This window comes from Ranitomeya variabilis, chromosome 4 (genome assembly GCF_051348905.1).
Source record: "Ranitomeya variabilis isolate aRanVar5 chromosome 4, aRanVar5.hap1, whole genome shotgun sequence".
Lineage (NCBI taxonomy): Eukaryota > Metazoa > Chordata > Amphibia > Anura > Dendrobatidae > Ranitomeya > Ranitomeya variabilis.
Window position 1 is genome coordinate 631,072,740 of NC_135235.1, and position 21,778 is coordinate 631,094,517.

General features: G+C 47.4%; 2 protein-coding genes across 2 annotated transcripts in view; both read left to right on the forward strand.

Moving 5' to 3' along the window:
* LOC143767259 (uncharacterized) overlaps positions 1–21,778 on the forward strand; it is a 220,866-nt gene that overhangs the window by 82,745 nt on the left and 116,343 nt on the right. The gene's annotated exons all lie outside the window — the stretch shown is intronic.
* LOC143767253 (uncharacterized) overlaps positions 1–21,778 on the forward strand; it is a 31,786-nt gene that overhangs the window by 8,374 nt on the left and 1,634 nt on the right. The gene's annotated exons all lie outside the window — the stretch shown is intronic.

Here is a 21,778-nt window from a genome sequence, read left to right on the forward strand (position 1 = left end):
TGATATACATTATTCACCTTCCCACTTTGTTAGGGTGCTTGGGCATTTATGCATGTGATAAAAATTGGTTACATTAAAGCTTTAATGCATTTTATTGCTATTCTGGATCGCTTCATTTTGGCCGTTCTGTTAGGATAGACCGAGTTTTGATTGGTATGCATTGAGAAGTGCCAGTTATTATATCTGGACATTGGTGATTAAAATTTCCAGTTTGTCTGATTTTTCTCTTTATAAGTATATTTTTGAGTAAAATGTAAATTGTTCTTTTATTCTATAAACTACTGACAACATGTCTCCGAAGTTCCAAGCAATAAATTTGGTATTTATTTTCTGAAAATGAAAAATGGTCAAAATAACAAAAAAATGCATTGCTTGCAGACCTCAAATAATGAAAAAAAAACACGTTCATAATCATTTAGAAACAACAATGCTAATGTTTTAACTCAGGAAGAGTTCAGAAATCAATATTTTCTCCAGTTATCTTCCACGACAGCAGTATCGGAGGTTGTCTCCCCGCCCTAATAGGGGACAGGAAACAAAGAGGTTAAATACCCCTCCCCTTCCTGCAACCACCAGTGTTTTTCGTGTCCCCTATGGGGCATGAAGAGTTTTCGTCCCTATGCGCTGCAGCGCACGCGTGCGCCAGCATCCTGATCCTGCGGCAGCCATGATGGGCGTTGCTTGCATCACCCCCTACGGACTCTAGGGAGGAGGAGGAGCACTAAACTCGCTGGCGACCTCGATGCTATATATTCCTGGTCGGGGGAAAAAGCCTCCAGGTAAGGCCCATTTTTCTATGTCCCCTCTGTGACTGGTGACTGACTGACCATATGGACGGCGACAAACCCCTGCACTCTGCCTCTGCAGAGCCCAGCGTTCACCCCCTACTGTAAGGAGTGGATGAGGTCTCTTGCTGTCCAGATAATTATAAAGTGACTTAGTTCACCTTTCTCTCTCGTTTTAGGGAGACAAGGTCCCTGCCCCTAAAAAAAGGATAAGATGCCCAGCCGCAAGTGTGGTGCATGTGCGTCGAAGCTTCCCTCCACTTATAAGAAAAAGCTCTGCCAACCATGCACAGATGAAGTTCTGCGTAATGAACAGCCCTCTCTTCTGGACAACATCAGAACCCTCATCAGACAGGAGGTCCAGTCCTCTATGGCGGCCCTTTCCCAGGCCCCGACACCACAGCCCCCTCCTCCTAAGAAAAGGAAGATGGCTCCTGCGGATTCTGACTCTGACTCAGGCAAGATCCGTACCTCAGGTTCGGAGGACATTTGGGAGAATGAGGGTTCTACTTCCACCCCCAGATCAGATAATAAAAAATATCTTTTTTCTTCCAAAGATATGGAAGAGCTAATTTCCCTGGTGAGGGGCACCATGGGGGTGGAGGAGGAGGTAGCGAACCACTCCGTTCAGGATGATATGTTTGGGGTGTTAAAACCAAGGGCCCCGAAGGGGTTCCCTATACATGAAAACATTGAAAATCTTGTCCTTCATGAATGGGGCCTACCTTAGAAAGGTTTGAGTGTCCCATCAGAATTAAAGAATCGCTTCCATCGTGTCCAGGGTAACCACAAAGACGGCTCTTCCCTTTGAAGATTCCTCTCAGCTCAAAAATCCTATGGATCGGAAAATTGAGAGCTTGTTAAGGAAATCCTGGGACACATCCACTAATCTACTAAAAACAAATGTGGCCTCAACATGTGTTGCCAGATCTCTATTTCTCTGGCTACGTACTTTAGAGAATCACCTTTCTCAGGGGACATCAAGGGAAGAGATACTAAACTCTCTACCACTTCTTCGGAAGGCAACAGGGTTTCTTGCAGATGCTTCCGCTGAGTCTGTACGGGTAGCCGCTAGGTCTGCAGTTCTCTCCAATTCAGCTAGGAGAGCTCTATGGCTTAAATCCTGGGGAGGTGACATTACCTCCAAGTCCAATCTGTGTGGTATTCCTTTTCAGGGACATTATATGTTTGGGCCAGCCCTTGATGAGATCTTAGACAAGGCTACAGATAAAAAGAAAGCTCTTCTGGAGCAGAGAAGCTCTAGGAAACGCTTTTTTGTCCCTCCCGTGAGCAAGCTCCCCAGAGAGATTACAGGGGTAAAATTATATCAGGTCGGTGGAGCTACCCCAAAGGGGTAAAACCAGGAACATCCTTGTCCCCCAACACCAGCAGACCCCTGAGGAGCAATGACTGCTCTCCGGTCGGGGGCCGACTCTCGGGCTTTCTCTCCCAATGGCAGACCATCACCACAAATCAGTGGGTCCTGCGTACCATACAGGAAGGCCTGAGGTTAGAATTTGAGAGTCCTCCTCCTCATCGTTTGACAATTACCTCCCTACAGTCTCCACACCTTCGAGAATCCCTGACTTCAGGTCTTCACGGTCTGCTTCAGGCAGGAGTAATCTCCCGGGTACCATATCAGGAAATGGGAGAGGGTCACTATTCTCACCTACTTTTGGTAAAATAGCCCTCTGGGAAACACCGGATCATCATAAATCTGAAAAATTAAATCAGGTGATCAAATATCGAAGATTCAAAATGGAATCAATCAGATTAGCAATCCCTCTTATTGGTCAGGACTGGGCAATGGCTACGGTAGATCTGAGGGACGCATATTATCATGTGTCGATACATCCCGACCACAGGAAGTTCCTCAGATTTGCAGTGTCCCAAGATCATCGAGTCAGCCATTATCAATTCAATGTCCTTCCATTCGGATTCTCGTCAGCTCCACGGGTTTTTACCAAGATCATGTCAGAAGCAGTGATCTTCATCCGACAACAGGATCTGTATCATCCCGTATCTGGACGATTTTCTTATTGTCGCTCCATCCATTCCTCGTCTGAATCTGGATGTGACGAAGGTCTTGGATATCCTGAGATCCCTGGGGTGGATTCCGAACTTGGAGAAGTCGGATCTCCATCCATCTTCGAGGAAAAAATTCTTAGGAGTTCTTCTGGACTCAGGGGAAAGAATGTCCTTACCCAGGGACCGTCAACTCGATCTCGTCCAGAGGATTTCCAGATTCAGGAATCAGAGGACCCCGACCTTAAGAGACTCAATGTCAATCCTGGGCTCATTGACGTCATGCATCCAGGCAGTCTCCTGGGCCAAGGCCCACACAAGTCCTTCAGTCCCACATTCTGATGCTTTCGACAGGACGCCAGAATGCATTAACCGGGAGGATTCCTCTCCCCAGTCACGTAAAATTCTCCCTTTCATGTTGGCTGAACTCCCAAAACCTTCAACAGGGAGTCAGCTGGGATCAACTTCCTCTGAAGGTGCTCACAACGGACGCAAGCCAGAGAGGCTGGGGCGCCGTAGTAGAAGGAACCCACTTCCATGGGTTGTGGCCCCCAAACATCAGGTCCAGCTCCTCAAATCTGAGGGAACTAAAAGCGGTGGAGGAGGCGCTAAAAGCCGCATCTATCCTACCTCTGACACCAGGGAGGCGCGAAATACACCAGCCTGAAATTAACCGCTGCAAGGATTTTTTCCTGGGCAGAAAAACACCTCCTATCCATCACAGCAGTGCACATAAAGGGATCAGACAATGCCCAGGCAGACTTCCTCAGCAGGAGAGACTTCCATCCTGGCGAGTGGTCTCTGAACCAATAGGTATTCCAATCCCTGGTCTGGAGGTGGGGAAGTCCCAACGTGGATCTGTTTGCCAACAGTCAGAACACGAAGTCGAGCACTTTCTTCTCCCTCAACCCCTCAAGCGAAGCGCAAGGACTGGATGCCTTCTCCCATCCTTGAAGTTTGCTCTGGCATACGCCTTCCCGCCAATTCCTATGTTACCAAGAACATTACAAAAGATCCGGGCAGACCGAGTCACAATGATTCTGGTGGCACTGATGTGGCCAGGAAGAAGGTGGTACGGGGCATTGACAGACATGTCTCTAGAGGGCCCGATACTTCTGCCCCAGATAGTCGACCTTCTTCAGCAGGGACCCCTGCTACACCCAGACTTACACAGGTTGAAACTGGCGGCCTGGTTACTGAGGCTGAGATTCTGAGAGCCAGAGGTCTCTCAGATGACGTAATTCAGACCCTACAAAAAAGTAGGAAACCAATAACCAACACCATCTATGGCAAGGTGTGGAAAAAAAATTCATCCTGGTGTTTCCCAAACAAACCCGATCCGTTCCATCCCAATATTGCACAAATCTTAGAATTTCTCCAGAAGGGACTGGATCTAAGACTCTCACCTAGTACCCCAAAGGTTCAGATGTTGGCACTTAGTTCCTTGTTTGATCAGGATTTAGCAAGCCACCATTGGGTTAGACGTTTCATGACATCTGCAACTAGGATTCGCCCTAGGCTCCATGACCAGACCCCTCCTTGGGTTTTGAACATTGTCCTGAATAGTCTGACCGGGGACCCCTTTGAACCCTTATCAACCATCAGCTTAAAAATCCTGACCCTTAAGACCGTCTTCCTAGTAGCACTCACTACTGCTAGGCATATAGGAGAGCTGCAGGCCTTGTCAGTACAGGAGCCATACTTAACCATCACCATGGATAGCATAATCCTTAAGCTAGACCCTTCCTTTATGCCTAAGGTGGTCTCGGATTTTCACAGAAGTCAGGATATCGTTTTACCCTCATTCTGTCCAAATCCCTCTAATCCGAAGGAAGAAGCCTTTCACACCCTGGATGTCCGTAGGGTGGTCCTTTTCTACCTCCAACAGACGGAAAGTTGGAGGATAAACCAAAACCTATTGTCCAGTTGACAGGATGGAATAAAGGCAAAAAAGCAGCTAAAAATACGATCGCTAACTGGTTCAAACAAGCCATTTGTCTTGCATATTCATCCCAGAAGCTTGCACCCCCGGCATCGCTGAAAGCTCACTCCACCCGTTCAGTTTGACTTCCTGGGCAGAGAGAGGGAACGCATCGTCTGAGCAGATATGCAGAGCCGCCACCTGGTAGTCAGCCCATACATTTACCAGGCACTACAGACTAAATTTCAATAGGGACCTATCGTTTGGCAGATGCGTTCTGCAGGCAGTTGTCCCTCCCTAAGAAATTAGCTGTTGGCATTACTCCGATACTGCTGTCATGGAAGGTGACTGGAGAAAATCAAATTAGTCTTACCGGTAATTCGGTTTCTAGGAACCTTCCACGACAGCACTAATTTCCCTCCCTATCTAATATTCTTATTGGATGATTCCTACACTTAAGTGGTAACTATACATGGTACTGTGTCCAGAAAAAACACTGGTGGTTGCAGGAAGGGGAGTTGCATTTAACCTCTTTGTTTCCTAGGGGGCGCTGTTTGCTCTCCCCAGAATGTGCATGCAGACGGATGAAGTCCATAGGTGTGCATGAGAGTCACGGATTTCGGGTCTGGGTTTTCGATGTGGCTGAAGGCCACAGGTTTGTGTGTGTTTAAAAACCCTGCAGTAAGGGGTATGGGTGTGTCAGGTCAGGTGTGCGAGGTGCACGTCAGTGTCAGTCTGGTGTGTGCTGGTCTGCAGAGTGCATGGAGGCACAGGCCAGCAGAGCCAGCACCCAGGGCAGCTGAATAGCCTGGCACCCGCAGCATACACAGAGATGCAAGTCGTCCATGGTACTGGTCTCGGATGTGGACAGTCCTGTGCCCGGAGGAGTCGGATGTGGGCAGTCCTGTGCCCGGAGGTGGATGTCCTGTGCCCGAAAGAGGACTAGCATGTGCAACAATGGCAAACAGGTGGATATGGTGCCCGGCTGCTATCCTGAACTGTGTACAACTGTGTGAGTAAAGAGTCTGTAAAGAGACTGTGATACAGCAATGCAGGACACTCACGAGAACTAGTCAGAGGAGGGCTGGCGTGTGTAGTGTCTGCAACATATGAGGCTGTGTGTATGGAGACGTATAGAGACTGTGAGATGGCGTGCGGTCGCCCAGGGAAACTGGACAAGGGAAGTCTGGCCTGTTTAGGGACCGCAAATCTAAAGCCATGTGATATGTATTGCTTTGAACCGGTGTAAACTGGTCACTGATATTATCCACTGAAGTTATATGCATTTATGTGAATTTGACTTTAATGCTGTGAAGAAACACATTAAAACAGACTTTTGTGTTTGAATTTGTGGGTCACTGCTTCTTCACTGCGTACCATGCTAATGCAGCCTTACAGTATATAATTCCACATGCGATAATTAATAGTTTTGATGCCTTCAGTGTGAATGTACAATTTACATTTATATACAGTGTATATATATATATATATATATATATTGTAGGGGTACAGATGCGTAGGATGAAACAGGAGGCACATTCTCTTCAGTGTTAATGTAGGTTTATTCGCTCCATAAACCATTTAAGTCAGCAAAATAAAGGTAAACAGTCTTACAAATAGCCTTTGGCTCAGGCATAGGGAAACAAATGTCCGTTCCTTCAGGCTCAGTCCTGAAGCCTTAACACACTGTGGAGGCTTGCCCCTCCACACACACAGACTCCTGTCTGTAGTGACCGCCCTGGACACATGGAAATCTGTCCACCATGACAGACTCCCACACTCACTCCCATGTGCCAAACACACCTCCATTAAGTAGCCTGAAACCACACCCAGAACCCATGATTAGACATGTGGTTGTGACATCACCACAGGTCCTGACACAAACATAGATAGGCACGGTTATGCCCCTTACCCAGGGGTGAGGTATATGGGTAGCCAGACCCTCCCATCTCTCATAGCTACCCGTAACCCCGACCCAAATATAGTACACAATTCCTTATTACTGTATGAGCATTACAGAAAACACTCCGGGTCACATCACAGCGACAAGCCTTCTCTGTGATACATACCTCCCGTCGATTAGACACCCTTTAGCCATGCTACAATATATATATATATATATATATATATATATATATATATATATATATATAATACAATGCATACTATAGGTTATATATATGTATATATATATATATATATATATATATATCTAAGAGGCATCGTGATTACTCGCTAATTCTGCCCCCTGCACAGTACCTCCGCCCCCACACATCACCACACACAATCATGCCCCCCACATTACCACACATAATCCCGCCCCCACCACATTACCACACACAATCCCGCCCCCCACCACATTACCACACACAATACCGCCCCCCCACAACATTACCACACACAATCGCACCCCCCCACCAAATTACCACACACAATCCCGCCCCCCACCACATTACCACACACAATCCCGCCCCCCACCACATCACCACACACAATCCCGCCCCCCACCACATTACCACACATAATCCTGCCCCCACCACATTACCACACACAATAACACCCACCCACCACATTACCACACACAATCCTGCCCCCCACCACATTACCACACACAATCCCGCTCCCCCACCACATTACCACACACAATCCCGCTCCCCCACCACATTACCACACATAATCCTGCCCCCCACCACATTACCACACACAATCCTGCCTCCCCACCACATCACCACACACAATCCTGCCCCCCACCACATTACCACCCATAATCCCCCCCACCACATCACCACACACAATCCCGCCCCCACCACATTACCACACATAATCCTGCCCCCCACCACATCACCACACACAATCCCGCCCCCACCACATTACCACACATAATCCTGCCCCCACCACATTACCACACATAATCCTACCCCCCACCACATTACCACACACAATGACGCCCACCCACCACATTACCACACACAATCCTGCCCCCCACATTACCACACACAATCCCGCCCCCCACCACATTACCACACACAATCCCGCTCCCCCACCACATTACCACACGCGGCGGCCATTTTCCTGAAGCCGAGTTCGCATCTCGGCTTCAGGAAAATGGCCGCCGCAATCTCCATCTGCGCACGCGTGGCATCCCACGGCCATTTTCCTGAAGCCCCGGGCAGCCGAGCACTACCATCTGCGCACGCGCGGCCTCAGGAAGATGGCCGCGCCCACAGATAAACTGCTGAATAGCGCAGATCGTGCTCTTTTCCTTCAGCTGTGCGCTGGATTCGCCTGCTGGGCATGCGCACACCACTACGCCACCAACGGAAAGATGAGCAGGATCTGGGGGAGAAACAGTGATGTCACCACGCCCATAAGACCAGCGTGAGTGACAGCCCAAAACGGCGACTTTATAAAGGTATTTCGGCAGCATAGGTAGGGAATAAAGGCACAAAAATACACTAATGTAAAGCACCGCTCTGCCCCTATTTAACGCTATTTTTATCTCATCTTGAAAAAACGGGGTGACCGGTTCCCTTTAAAGGGTAAAGGCTGTAGTTCCTCTGGAATGTGTCAGATGGAGTGGCTTGCAACAAGTCCAGTCAAGGTGGCTTATTTGAGCCTCCAGCCTCTGACAGACATAACCATGTGTTCATGACTAGTGATGAGCGAATTTGTTCAGAAAACGGTCGCCAAACATACATTTTTAACGAATATGGCACATTCGGATTCGTGATCGGAAGCACGAGCAAAATTTTATAAAATCATGAAAAATCCGTAACATTCGATAAAAGTGCAGGAACATATTTGCGTTGCCACAAAAGTATTTTCAGCATTTTAGCAATGATAATGGTGGTATATCATGAGCGTTTGGCACGTGTTTGATGAGGGGAGGGGGTTTGCAGAGCTCAGAGGTGCGGCGTTCTTGCAAACAATATTTTTTTTCCCCTAACTTGGTGTGCACATTGCGGCTAGCCAATCAGGGTGCAGGAAACACCCACAATGGTCCTGACACAAAGGGTTGTGTCATTGGCTACTGAAATTATTATTATTTATTTATATAGCACCATTGATTCCATGGTGCTGTACATGAGAAGGGGTTGCATACAAATTACAGATATCACTTACAGTAAGCAAGCTAACAATTACAGACTGATACAGAGGGGTGACGACCCTTCCCTTGCGGGCTTACATTCTACACGATGGTGGGGAAGGAGACAATAGGTTGAGGATTGCAGGAGCTCCAGTGTTGGTGAGGCGGTAACTTGGGTAGTGGTGAGTAGGCAGCGGGGTCAATACAGGCTGTAGGCTTTCCTGAAGAGGTGGGTTTTCAGGTTCCGACTGAAAGATCCGAATGTGGTTGATAGTCGGACTTGTTGGGGCAAAGAATTCCAGAGGATGAGGGATATTCGGGGGACGTCTTGGAGGCGGTTGGGTGAGGAGCGAATAAGTGTGGAGGAGAGAAGGCGGTCTTGAGAGGACCGGAGATTACGTGAGGGAAGATATCAGGAGATTAGTTCAGAGATATATGGAGGAGACAGGTTAAGGATGGCTTTGTAGGTTAGTATTAGTAATTTGAACTGGATACGCTGAGGGAATGGGAGCCAGAGAAGAGATTTGCAGAGGGGAAAGCGGAGGAGTAGCAAGGAGAGAGATGAATTAGTCGGGCAGCAGAGTTAAGGATGGACAGGAGAGGTGCAAGGGTGTTAGCAGGGAGGCCACAGAAAAGGATGTCGCAGTAGTCAAGGCCGGGGATGATGAGGGCATGCACAAGCATTTTGGTTGAGGAAAACGGATTCTGGAGATATTTTTGAGTTGGAGGCGACAGGAGGTGGAAAGAGCTTGGATGTGCGGTTTGAAGGACAGGGAAGAGTCAAGGGTTACTCCGAGGCAGTGGGGGAAAGCGTGATGTTGTTAATTGCGATAGATAGGTCAGGTCAGAAAGATCTATGAGATGGAGGAAAGATGATTAGTTCAGATTTGTCCACAGTGAGTTTGGGGAAGCGAGAGGAGAAGAAGAAGGTTTTGGCTGATAGACATTACAGAATTCTGGACAGCAGAGAGGTGACATCTGGACCAGAAAGGTAGATCTGAGTGTCATCAGCATAAAGGTGGTACTGGAATCCATGAGACTTTGAGTTGTCCCAGGCCAAGTGTGTAGATTGAGAAGAGTAGGGGTCATGGAACAGAGCCTTGGGGGACTCCCAGAGAGAGGGTGAGATGAGGAGGTGGTGTGGGAGTGAGAGACGCTGAATGTGCGGTTGGAAAGGTGTGAGGAGATCCAGGGTAGGGCGAGGTCTTTGATGCCAAAGGAGGAGAGGATCTGTAGAAGGAGGCAGTGGTCAATTGTGTCGAACGCAGAGGACAGGTCTAGAAGGAGGAGTACAGAGTATTGTCCATTAGCTTTAGCTGTAAGTAGGTCATTAGTGATTTTGGTCAGGGCTGTCTCAGTTGAGTGATGGGGCGGAAACCAGATTGTAGATTGTCAAAGAGCAAGTTAGATGAGAGGTGGGAGGAAAGTTCACGTGGACGTGCTGCTCCAGGAGTTTGGAAGCGAATGGGAGCAGCGATATTGGGCGATAGCTGGACATAGCTGTTGAATGGAGGGTTGGCTTTTTAAGGATAGGCGTGATTGTGGCATGTTTGAAAGCAAAATGGAAGGTGCCAGAAGTTAGTGATAGGTTGAAAAGGTGGGTTAGGGATGGGATTAGAGTGGTGGTGAGGTTGGGGAGGAGGTGGGATGGGGTTGAGCACACAGGTGGTGAGGTACAATTTGGAGAGGAGACAATTAAGCCCCGCTCTGTAATGTTGGATAGGGAGGTTATGGGGTTTTGGCATTGGTCTGGTATACAAAGGGGTTGTGGTGGTTGAACAATATAGACTTGCCTTGTTTGGTCGATCTTATTTTTAAAGTGTGTGGCAAAGTCCTCAGCAGAGATGAGGGAGGTTGGAGGGGCAGTGGTGGCGGAGGAGGGGGTTAAAGGTTTTGAATAACTGTTTGGGGTTGTAGGATAGGGAAGATACGAGGGCTGTGAAGTAGGCCTGTTTAGCAAACGTGAGAGCAGATTTAAAAGCAAGTGTTGCCTGTTTGAATGCAGTGAAGTCGTCTTGCGAATGTGTTTTCTGCCACTCTGCAACCCTGGACACTTGCCGGAGCTTTTTAGTGGTGTTATTGTGCCAGGGTTGTCTATTGATATGTCGCACTCTGAGAGAGTGGCATTGTAGAAAGCAGTGGCACTGTCTGTCGTTGAGTAAGGATATGGAAATTAAATGTCTCTCTCCATATAAATAGCGGACATCTTGTTTTAGCACCATTTTGACACTGTAACAGCGCAGAGAGGCTGCTCCTGACTATGGCACTGTTGGCTGCAAGATTTTAGCTAGTTAGCTAGGTAGTTGTGTATCAGATAGTGTAGCTAGCTAGTATCCAATGTGGCAGTTACATTTATCTTCCAGCATTTTTTTTTGCCATTACTTAGGTCCACAGACAAACCAGCAGGGCGCATTTCAGAAAAGTGTGCTGCGCACTGCTTCTGTTGTGCTCCATGCACACATATAGCATTCTAAATAATATTTTTTCATTAGTTTTTCACTGTCTGCTGTTTCCCAGCTTATCATTTTGTGGCAGTGATATGAACCTGACTGCAGACCTAACACGCATTAAAAGAAATTATAATTTTTTTCTGTTGCTGAATATGATACAGCCCGCCGTATCCCACGTTGTCATTTAGTGCTGTGGTGATATGAAACTGTCTGCAGACCTAAGGCACATTTAAAAAATATGTAATTTTTCAGTTGCAAAACATTAGACAACCTTATCCAAAGGCCACCAAAGATTCCTGTGTTCTTAACGTCATACAGTAGGGGACATCCGACTTTCAAATTATTTGTAGTATATCTTTTTTGTCATACAGGCCTCATCCACACTGTTAGGGTTGGCGGATTGCACTAAATAAAAATTAATAATAAAGTGCAATCACAACCCGGGGTTCACCGTGCAGAGATTTAAAACTGCTGCTAATGTGAACAATGGCGGAACGAAGCAGAGAGCGTTCACTTTAATCAGACTGCATTAACTCCTCACAGTATGAACAGAACGCAAAGAAGCAAGCTCAGTTACTTCACTGATAGGTACTGCACTGAATATGCTGAGTACTATACTATGTTAAACGTCACAGGGATGATAGCACGTGGGTTTCGCTCGCTCCGCTACTGAACTGTGTCAATTGCACACAAAAATGAAGCAGATGCTGAGCAAAGTCCTGATGCTTTCCCTGAGAGGTGTAACCTGAGGGTTGGACTTGTTCTGTAACTCAGCTGTGCTAACCGCACACATGAAGGAAACAGATGCTAAGCCAAGGGGTAGCTACCCAGTCCTAACCCTACCTTGCTAACGAAAGAACTCTGAGTATAGAGTGTCACATGCAAACAGAGTGGTAGGAGTATCCACTCACAAACACCACACAAAAGTGATACTAGCCCACCTGCATATACAGTTGAGAGCCTTTTAAACCCAGGCTCCACCCAAAACACTCCCACCCAGCCAGCTGTGACATTGCAAGCAGGCCAATCCAGAGTCAACACATCACCAGATGCAGCTAACGTCCGACCACTAATGAGAAGACACCACATCACGGACATGCTTAGTAAGGTGATCTCTTGATATAGACTCCGGAGAGCAGGACCGCACCAGAATATCACTGGTCCCCATAGACTTTGCTGGAGAGCCAGCAGTAACCAAGGGAATATCATGAGTCTGAGCAAGATGCTGGGACCTGCCTCGGCCGGACCAGAATGGGAGACCACAGCATCAGGCAATGCTTGGAATCCCGACGCCTAACATTACCCCCCCCCCCCCCCCCCCCCGCTAGCATCCCTCCCTGGCAATGTTCATCATGCTGGAAGGCTGCAATAAGCTGCGGGGTACAAATGTGCTCAAAAGGTTCCCAGGTCCTATCCTCATGTCCATGACCCTTCCAGTCGCCCCCCCCCCCCAAATTTTTTTGCCGTGACCACCTTAGCCCCGACAATAGCGTTGACCTCAAAATCGTACAGGGACATATCTGAACCCCACACAAGAGTCCCAGAAGTCCGGGTCATAAACACAGGTTTTAACAGAGATGCATGAAAAGTGTCAGTGATGATCAAGTGCGGGGGAAGGCGAGGCGATAGACTACAAGATTCACCTGCTTGAGAACTTTGAAAGGGCCTAGGTAGTGGGGAACAAATTTAGTGGACTCTACATGCAGCCTGATGTTACCAGCTGACAGCCACAATAAATAGCCAGGGGCAAAGACTAAAGTAGAACAATGATGCCCGACGGCGGAGGCCCTCATTCTCTCCTTAGAAAACTTTAATTGCCTCCTGTGTGTGGTCCCAGATGTCACGAGCCTCCACTGCCCAGTCCACCACTCTTGGGTCGGAAGATGAGATAGGCATTGGCACAGGAACACAAGGGTGCTGACCATAGTTAAGGAGAAAAGGAGTTTGCCCCATGGAATCGGAGATAGCATTATTTAAGGAAAACTCCACCCAAGGCAGCATAGACACCAAATTGTCATGCCTGGCGGACACAAAATGCCGAAGATACGTGACCAGAGTCTGATTGGTCCTCTCTACCAGTCCATTCGTCTCAGGATGGTACGCCGAGGACACATTGAGTTTTACACAGAGCAGGCGACAAATCTCCCTCCAGAACCGAGACGCAAACTGGGGACCCCGGTCACTGACAATCTTGTCAGGCATCCCATGAAGGCGGAAAATGTGCTTGATGAATAATACCACCAAAGCCCTTGCAGATGGTAATGCGCGGAAGAGGAACCAGATGGACCATTTTGGAAAAATTATCGGTGACAACCTAAATAACTTTATTATTACCGACCATCTCCCAGGGCCTATCTGCCCACAGCAAGGGATAGAGCAAGCCGGGAATCTCTGCCTGGAAGGCCGATTCCTGGCACACGAGATACAGGCTTGCATATTATCCCTCATGTCTCGCGCCATCTGAGGCCACCAATAAGACCTCGCCAGAAGCTTAGTGGTTCTCTTGATGCCGAAATGACCTCCCAATTTGGACATGTGTGCCCACGAGAGAACCTCCGGCTGCTTGTTAGGTGGAACATAGGACTTGCCTGAAGGAACCTGCTCTGGTGACACCAGTGCCACCGTTTGAAGAACGAGATAGGGCATCGACACGTAAATTCCTCTCCCCGGACAGAAAATGGATGGAAGAATTAAACTGGGAGAATAATAAGGACCACCTGGCCTGGCAAGAATTCAGTCAATTGGCTGTCTCCAGGTAAAGGAGGTTCTTGTGGTCCGTGAAGACCTTAAAGGGATGCCGAGCTCCCTCCATGAGGTGTCTCCACTCCAAAAAGGCCAATTTCATGGCCAGCAACTCCCTGTCCCCAATGGAATAATTACTCTCCACTGGCGAGAAGGTCTTGGAGAAGAAAAAACAAGGATGTTTCTGACCTTGAGCATCCTCCTGATACAGGACTGCTCCAGCACCAACGGAAGAGGCATCCACCTCCAGGATGAAAGGCTTATCCACATCAGGCCGATGCAGAACTGGGGTTATAGCGAAATGGGACTTCAGGGAGTTAAAGCCCTTGGAGACCTCCTCAGACTACTGTCTTGGATTAGATCCCTTCTTGGTTAGGGCTACCAATAGAGCTGCTAGGGTAGAGAAGTGGGGAATGAACTGGCAGTAGTAATTGATAAATCACATAAAGCGCTGCACCGCTTTAAGGGAATGAGGTTCCTGCCTGATCATCACTGACTCCAGCTTGACCAGGTCCATAGCCAAACCCTTGACCGAAATAATGTACCCAAGAAATGGTAGAGACTCCTTCTCAAACACACACTTCTCCAGTTTGGCGTACAGAGAATTGGCACGCAAGAGTTCAAAGACCCTACCCACATCTCTATTATTATTATTATTATTTATTTATATAGCACCATTAATTCCATGGTGCTGTACATGAGAAAGGGGTTACATACAGGGTTATAAATATCGTTTACAGTAAACAAGTTTACAGTGACAGACTGGTACAGAGGGGAGAGGACCCTGTCCTTGCGGACTTACATTCTATGGGATACATCTCTATGGTGAGTGTCGAGATCTGGAGAATAGATAAGTATGTCATCCAGATATACTACTAAAGATGTGGACAACAACTCCCGAAAGATGTAATTTACAAAGTCCTGAAAGACTGCGGGGGCATTAGAGACTGAATGGCATTACTAAGTACTCACAGTGACCATCTCGAATATGAAAGGCAGTTTTCCATTAGTCCCCTTTGTATATAAGGATTAGGTTATAGGCCCCACGCAAGTCTAACTTGGCAAATATCCTAGCACCCCACAGCCTATCAAAGAGCTCAGAGATTAGCAGCAAAGGATATTTATTTTTAATTGTGATGGCGTTCAAACCCTTTAATCAATACAGGGACGCAGTTTCCCATTCTTCTTCTGGACAAAGAAGAAATCAGCCCCAGCAGGAGACACAGACTTCCTGATAAACCCCCTCGCCAAATTCTCCCTGATGTACTCTGACACAGCCTTGGTCTACAGGAGAGATAAAGGGTAGACACGCCCATGAGGAGGCTCTGCCCCCAGAATGAGGTCTATGGGGCAATCATAGGGGCGATGAGGGGGAAGAGTCTGCAAGACTTTTTTGGAGAACACGTCGGCATATTGTCAGTAGTGCTTGGGTAGCGAAGTTAGGTCCGTAGAGACCACAGATGCTCCAACCTGAACTTGGGCCCTCAGGCACTGTCCCTCACATGAGCTACTCCATCCCTGTATGCTCCCAGTAGCCCAATAGATATGAGGGGAATGGCAGCGCAACCAAGGTATCTCCAGAAGTACGTCAACCAGAGATGAGTAAAAAGGAAATAATCGCCTGGTATTTCAGAGACATCACGAGGGTAAGAGGTATCATTTGATGAGTGATTTGGGTAGGACGAATGGACCCATTAACCACTCGGATGGTGACTGGTTAAGGGAGCATCACTAAGGGAATTGCATGCTGTTGGGCGAAGGTGGAAGACAGAAAATTGCCCTCCGCCCAGAATCCACACAAGCCTTGGTAGTGAGAGTAGTCGACCCATACGACAAGGACACCTTGAAGGTTAAAAGGAAATGATCTCCTGGTATTTTCGGAGACATCATAATGTAAGAGGTATCATTTGATGAGTGATTTGGGTAGGAAGAACGGACCCATTAACCACTAGGATGGTGACTGGCTTAGGGAGCATCACTAAGGGAATTGCATGCTGTTGGGCGAAGGTGGAAGACAGAAAATTGCCCTCCGCCCAGAATCCACACAAGCCTTGGTAGTGAGAGTAGTCGACCCATACGACAAGGACACCTTGAAGGTTAAAAGGAAATGATCTCCTGGTATTTTCGGAGACATCATAATGTAAGAGGTATCATTTGATGAGCGATTTGGGTAGGAAGAACGGACCCATTAACCACTCGGATGGTGACTTGGAGCGCCCCCACACCGCCGCAGGGCCGAGGGGTACCCGGAGCCGGGCCTCTGGGATCTCAGTCCTGGGGTTGTCACGGTGGCTAGACCCGGTCCGTGGCCCTGTCTGTCAGTGGGGGACGTCCGGTGCAATAAGTGGTGTTGTAACGGTGCAGTTGTGAGGTGCAGGTCGCGGTAAATAACGAGGACACCAGGTTGCAGTCTCTTTACCTCTTTACTGAAGATCTCTGAGTCCTCAATCCAGAATACGGCTCACCAGGCTACGCAAGTCCGGCCGGTCCAATGACACTTCCAGAGTTCTCTTCACAGGAGGAAATCTGTGCCTTCCCCCTAGCGCTATGTGTTGTAGTCCTTCCCTGCTGTGCTTACGGAAAGTACCCCACAACTATTGTGTCTGTTTCTGATGTTCCCTCACAACTCGACTAGATGATGTTCTGCTAATCCTCCGTCCCTCCCTGAGGTTCGGGTAGGAACGGCACCCGTTTGTCGGGTAGGCCTGGAGTTCTTCCGGGACCCTAGAGACGCCCCTCTCCCGCAATTGCCTCCCAAGACTTCATAGGTGATTTGAGTTAGACAGCCCGCCTGAGACTGACTGCCCTGCCGCTGTTTGGAGTATTGCTTGAAGCTGAATGTTATTCTACTCCCTCGGCGTTCCGGCCACCGGTTATGCGCCTCAGTAGGATGTTGCTTCGGTCTTACAGCACGACTCCTACTGGTATTTCTCCTTTGCGTGATCCCGTTTCTCACTCAGCACAATCTATCTCGCTTCTAATCCTTTCTTGGGTCCCGCCGCTTCCCGGAGCTGGCGCGGACCCGTTACGTTCTTTTCAATGCCAAGCCTCTGTCAGGATCCCACCCCTGACAGAGACCCTACTGTCTCTTCCTCCACAACACCCTCTGCCACAAGGTGTTGCTTCGTCCAATCCAGTCAGCTTTCTGATCTAACTTCCTGCCTGACCCCCAGTTTACCCACTATGGTGGGGAGTGGCCTAATGAATAGCACCCTTAGCTCCCCCCGGAGGCCCAGCTGTGAAATGTACTGGTGTCTGTGATACCTGATCAGATGAACTCCTTCAGTGCCATCGGACGCACCGCAGCTCCCCATAGTGGCGGAGCCACAGTACTGCAACGACCAGGACTCTGGGGCGCTGCAGACTGGCTTAGGGAGCATCGCTAAGGGAAATGCATGTTGTTGGGCGAAGGTGGAAGACAGAAAATTGCCCAGAATCCACACAAGCCTTGTTAGTAAGAGTAATCGACCCATACAACAAGGACACCTTGAAGGTTAATTTGGAGGACACATATTCCATGTCTAGTGAGAATCCTCCAATTGCCACTAGATGCGGACGTTTTCCCTGATGTCTGGGACACTTATTGGCGTAATGACCAACCTGCCTACAATCAAAGCAGGTCAGTTGTGGACATAAATGACCAGACTTAGATTCTGCCCGAGAGACCTCCATGGGCTCCACAAGATCGCTCATTTGAGCCGGAGATTCCAAAGGATGGGTAAAGTTTGGAGCTAACCGAATCCTTTGTCTACACTGGGCTCTCTGCAATCTTCGTTCAGTGTACCGAAGATCAATGCGAGTGGACACTGATATTAAATCCTCCAGTGTAGTTAGGATCTCCCTGGTGGCCAAAGCATCCTTAACGTGGTAAGCAAGTCCCCTCTCAAATATTGGAATCAGGACTTTATCTGACCACTCCAACTTGGAAGCTAAAGTCCGGAATTGAATAGCAAACCGGCTGGCCATGGAGAAGCCCTAGATTAACGCCAAGAGTTGGAGTGCGGCGTCATGGGTAACCCAAGGTCCTAGATAGACCTGTTTCAGAGCACCGAGAAAGCGAGAGGCGCTCTGGACCGCCTGGTCATTACGCTCCCATAGCGGAGTAGCCCACTCCAACGCTCTGTCAACAGTAACACCACAAATCCCAGTAGCTCCAGCTGAATCGAGCACTGGTTCCCGAATCCCCTGCAAGCCTTGCTATCCTCCGAAAACTTATTGGGTAACGGGAAATGTGGGAAAGAGGGAAGAGGAGTCACAGCAGAAACCCTAGTGAAGTTTCGTTGGCTGCTTGTGCCGCTACTGCAGATAGATCCGCAGCTTAAGTCACCCTGCTCAAGCTGGGACAACCTGCCCTCCAGCTGCTGATGTACCGCTGGAGATGCTGCTCGTCCGCCATTGCTAGCCAGACCCTGGCGCTAGTATACTGTTAGGGTTGGCGAATTTCACTAAATCTATTTAAAAATAAATAATAAAGTGCAATCGCAACCACCGTGCAGAGATTATAACTGCTGCAAGTGTGAACAATGGTGGAATGAAGCAGAGAGCGTTAACTTTTATCAGAATCAGACCTCATTAACTCCACACAGTATGAACAGAACGCAAAGTAGCAAACTCAGTTACTTCACTGAGAGGTACTGCACTCAATATGCTGACTACTATACCCTGTTAATTGTCACAGGGATGATAGCACGTGGGTTGCGCTCGCTCTGCCACTAAACTGTGTCAATCGCACACAAGAATGAAGCAGATGCTGAGCCAAAGGAAAGAACTAATGTGACGCTAGGTGCAAAGCCCTGACGATTTCCTTGAGAGGTGTAACCTGAGGGTTGGACTTGCTCTGTAACTCAGCTGTGCTAACCGCACACATGAAGGAAACAGATGCTAAGCCAAGGGGTAGCTACCCAGTCCTAACCCTACCTTGCTAACGAAAGAACTCTGAGTATAGAGAGTCACGTGCAAACAGAGTGGTAGAGTATCCACTCACAAGCACCTCGCAAAAGTGATGCTAGTGCGCCTGCGTGTGCTGCTGAGAGCCTTTTAAACCGTAGGCTCCATCCTAAACACTAACGTCCGACCACCAATGCAAAGACACCACATCACGGACATGTCAGTAAGGTGATCTCTGGACTAAAGGTACCTTCACACTCAGCAACTTTACAACGAGAACGACAACGATCCGTGACGTTGTAGCGTCCTGGATAGCGATCTCGTTGTGTTTTACACGCAGCAGCAATCTGGATCCCGCTGTGATATCGCTGGTCAGAGCTAGAAGTCCAGAACTTTATTTGGTTGTCAGGTCGGCATGTATCGTCGTGTTTGACAGCAAAAGCAACTATGCCAGCAATGTTTTACATGGAGCTAACGACCTGTGAGAACAATAAGTGAGTCGCCGTTACGTTACAGGATCGCTCCTGCATCATTCTGGAGCTGCTGTGTTTGACGTCTCTACAGCGACCTAAACAGCGATGCTGCAGCGATCGGCTCGTTGTCTATATCGCTGCAGCGTCGCTGAGTGTGACGGTACCTTTAGATTCTGGAATATCACTGATTCCCATAGACTTGGCTGACGAAGCTGTAGCAAAACGTGCTTTGGAGTGGTGTGTGCGAGGGCAGTGGTGCGTCATACCGGTTGGTATCTGTGGCTGGTTTATTGGGCAAATTTATATAACCTTTTGTCCATTCTTCTCATCTTAAATTTACACTTTTATCAGGAAGTTTTATTTATTTGAGCACTGGCACTTTATAATGAATTTTATTTGATTGTTTACACATTAATGAATTCTTATGTATATATACCCTTATTTTTTAACGATGTTTAGTTTAAGCACTTGGTTTATTTATATATGAATTTTGTATGATTCGTATTATACTTAATATATTATTTAATGTAGTGTTTATATTCACATATTTAATTAATTTTTAATGTTGCAACCAACCATTATTTAATTTAAAAGGGAAAAAGGAAATCTATATTTTTTGCATTCTATACACAGTGTCTCTTTACTTACCAATTAACTTGACATACCCTGCCCCCTGCATACATGATTATTAATTTTAGTTTCTTTTATATTCTTGATTTTAAAATATTTTAATACAATTCCTTGGTTTTATTACAGTATTTTGTGTAATTTGCCTTATGTATTAATAAAATGATATAATTAATTCATCATATGTTTAATGAATATTCTTTTGGGTTTTAAGCTCACACATGTGCCTTGCATGGCTCACGTCCTCAACCTGGTGGTACAGCATTTTCTCTGCCACTATCCTGGCCTGGGTGAGCTTCTCCAGAAAGCGCGTAAGCCGTGTGTTCATTTCTGCCATTCGCACCCCTCATCGACTTGCATTGATACAGAGGTCTTTGTCCATGCGAGTTAACAGGTTGATATGCGATGTGTCGACATGGTGGAATTCCACTCTGCACATGTTGCAGTGACTCTGGCAGCATCAATGAGCCCTGACGCAGTATGTCTTGTCATATAGCCTGGGCCAACGCAGTACAGACATGGCGCATATCACATTTACAGAGTGGGCACAGATCGGGTGTCCATCTGCTGGATTGGGTGTAGGGAAAGACCTGTCGTTGCCTATTGTACTATTTCTACTGTGGTGAAATTGATGCCAATTTGGTATTGTTTGCCAATAATTTTTGGGAATGTTAACACTCCTGGTTGGGTGTCCATCTGCTGTATTGGGTGTAGTAGAAGACCTGTCGGTCCCTATTATACTATCTATGCTGTGGTGAAATTGATGCCACTTCTGGTGTAAGGCCCTCATTTGTTTAAATGTGAACACTCCTGGTTGGGTGTCCATCTGTTGGATTGGGTGTAGTGGAAGACCCGTCGGTCCCTATTGTACTATTTATACTGTGGTGAGATTGATGCCACTTTGTTATCTGCCAATAATTTTTGGAAATATGAACACTTCTGGTTGGGTGTCCATCTGCTGGATTGGGTGTAGTGGAAGACCTGTTGGTCCCTATTATACTAGCTATACTGTGGTGAAATTGATGCCAGTTTGGTATTGTCTGGCAATAATTTTTGGAAATGTGAACACTTGGTTGGGTCTCCCTCATGCGTGTTGCCTGTAGCATTAGGCCTCCAAGACCGTCAGGCCTTCACTTCCTTGGACTCAACTAACTGTGTTACAATCCTTAAATTTTTCTGACAATGGTAGTCTACAAAACTGCTATTTGTGTCACTGAATGTGGCTCAGCATGAAAGCAGGTAGAGGAGTTGCATGTAGTATCAGGGCTCCCAGCAAAGGAGGCCTGCAGTGATCCCTCACCCAACCTGATACCTCATGCCTAGCTGATTGCTATAGTACCATGCTACAATTTGTACTGTGGGTGAATTGAGGCCACTTTCCTGGTGTCTGTCCCTCATTTGATGTGTTTTGGCAGCATTTGGGGCCGTTATAAGGTGTTGTGCACGCGTTTGTTTTTACCTCCCAATGACTGTAATGTTATGTTCGGCAAAATTTCGACAAATTAATTGGCAAATATTGCAAATTCGACAATCGTAATGCGAACAGAACATTTAAATATTCACTAATTTCTATTCATGACCAGTCGGTGCTCTTCTCAAGTGCTTTCCTGAATGCTATAGTGCTTGTACCTGTCAGAGAGTGCATGAGATGGAATCGCCTAACAAAACTGATTACACGCCTCTTTATAAGTCTCTTTAGAAAATGTAACTGTAAATAATTAGTGACAGACACAGTGAAACGTGAACCTACAGAGAAGAAGGCAACAATACAGAAATGGAAA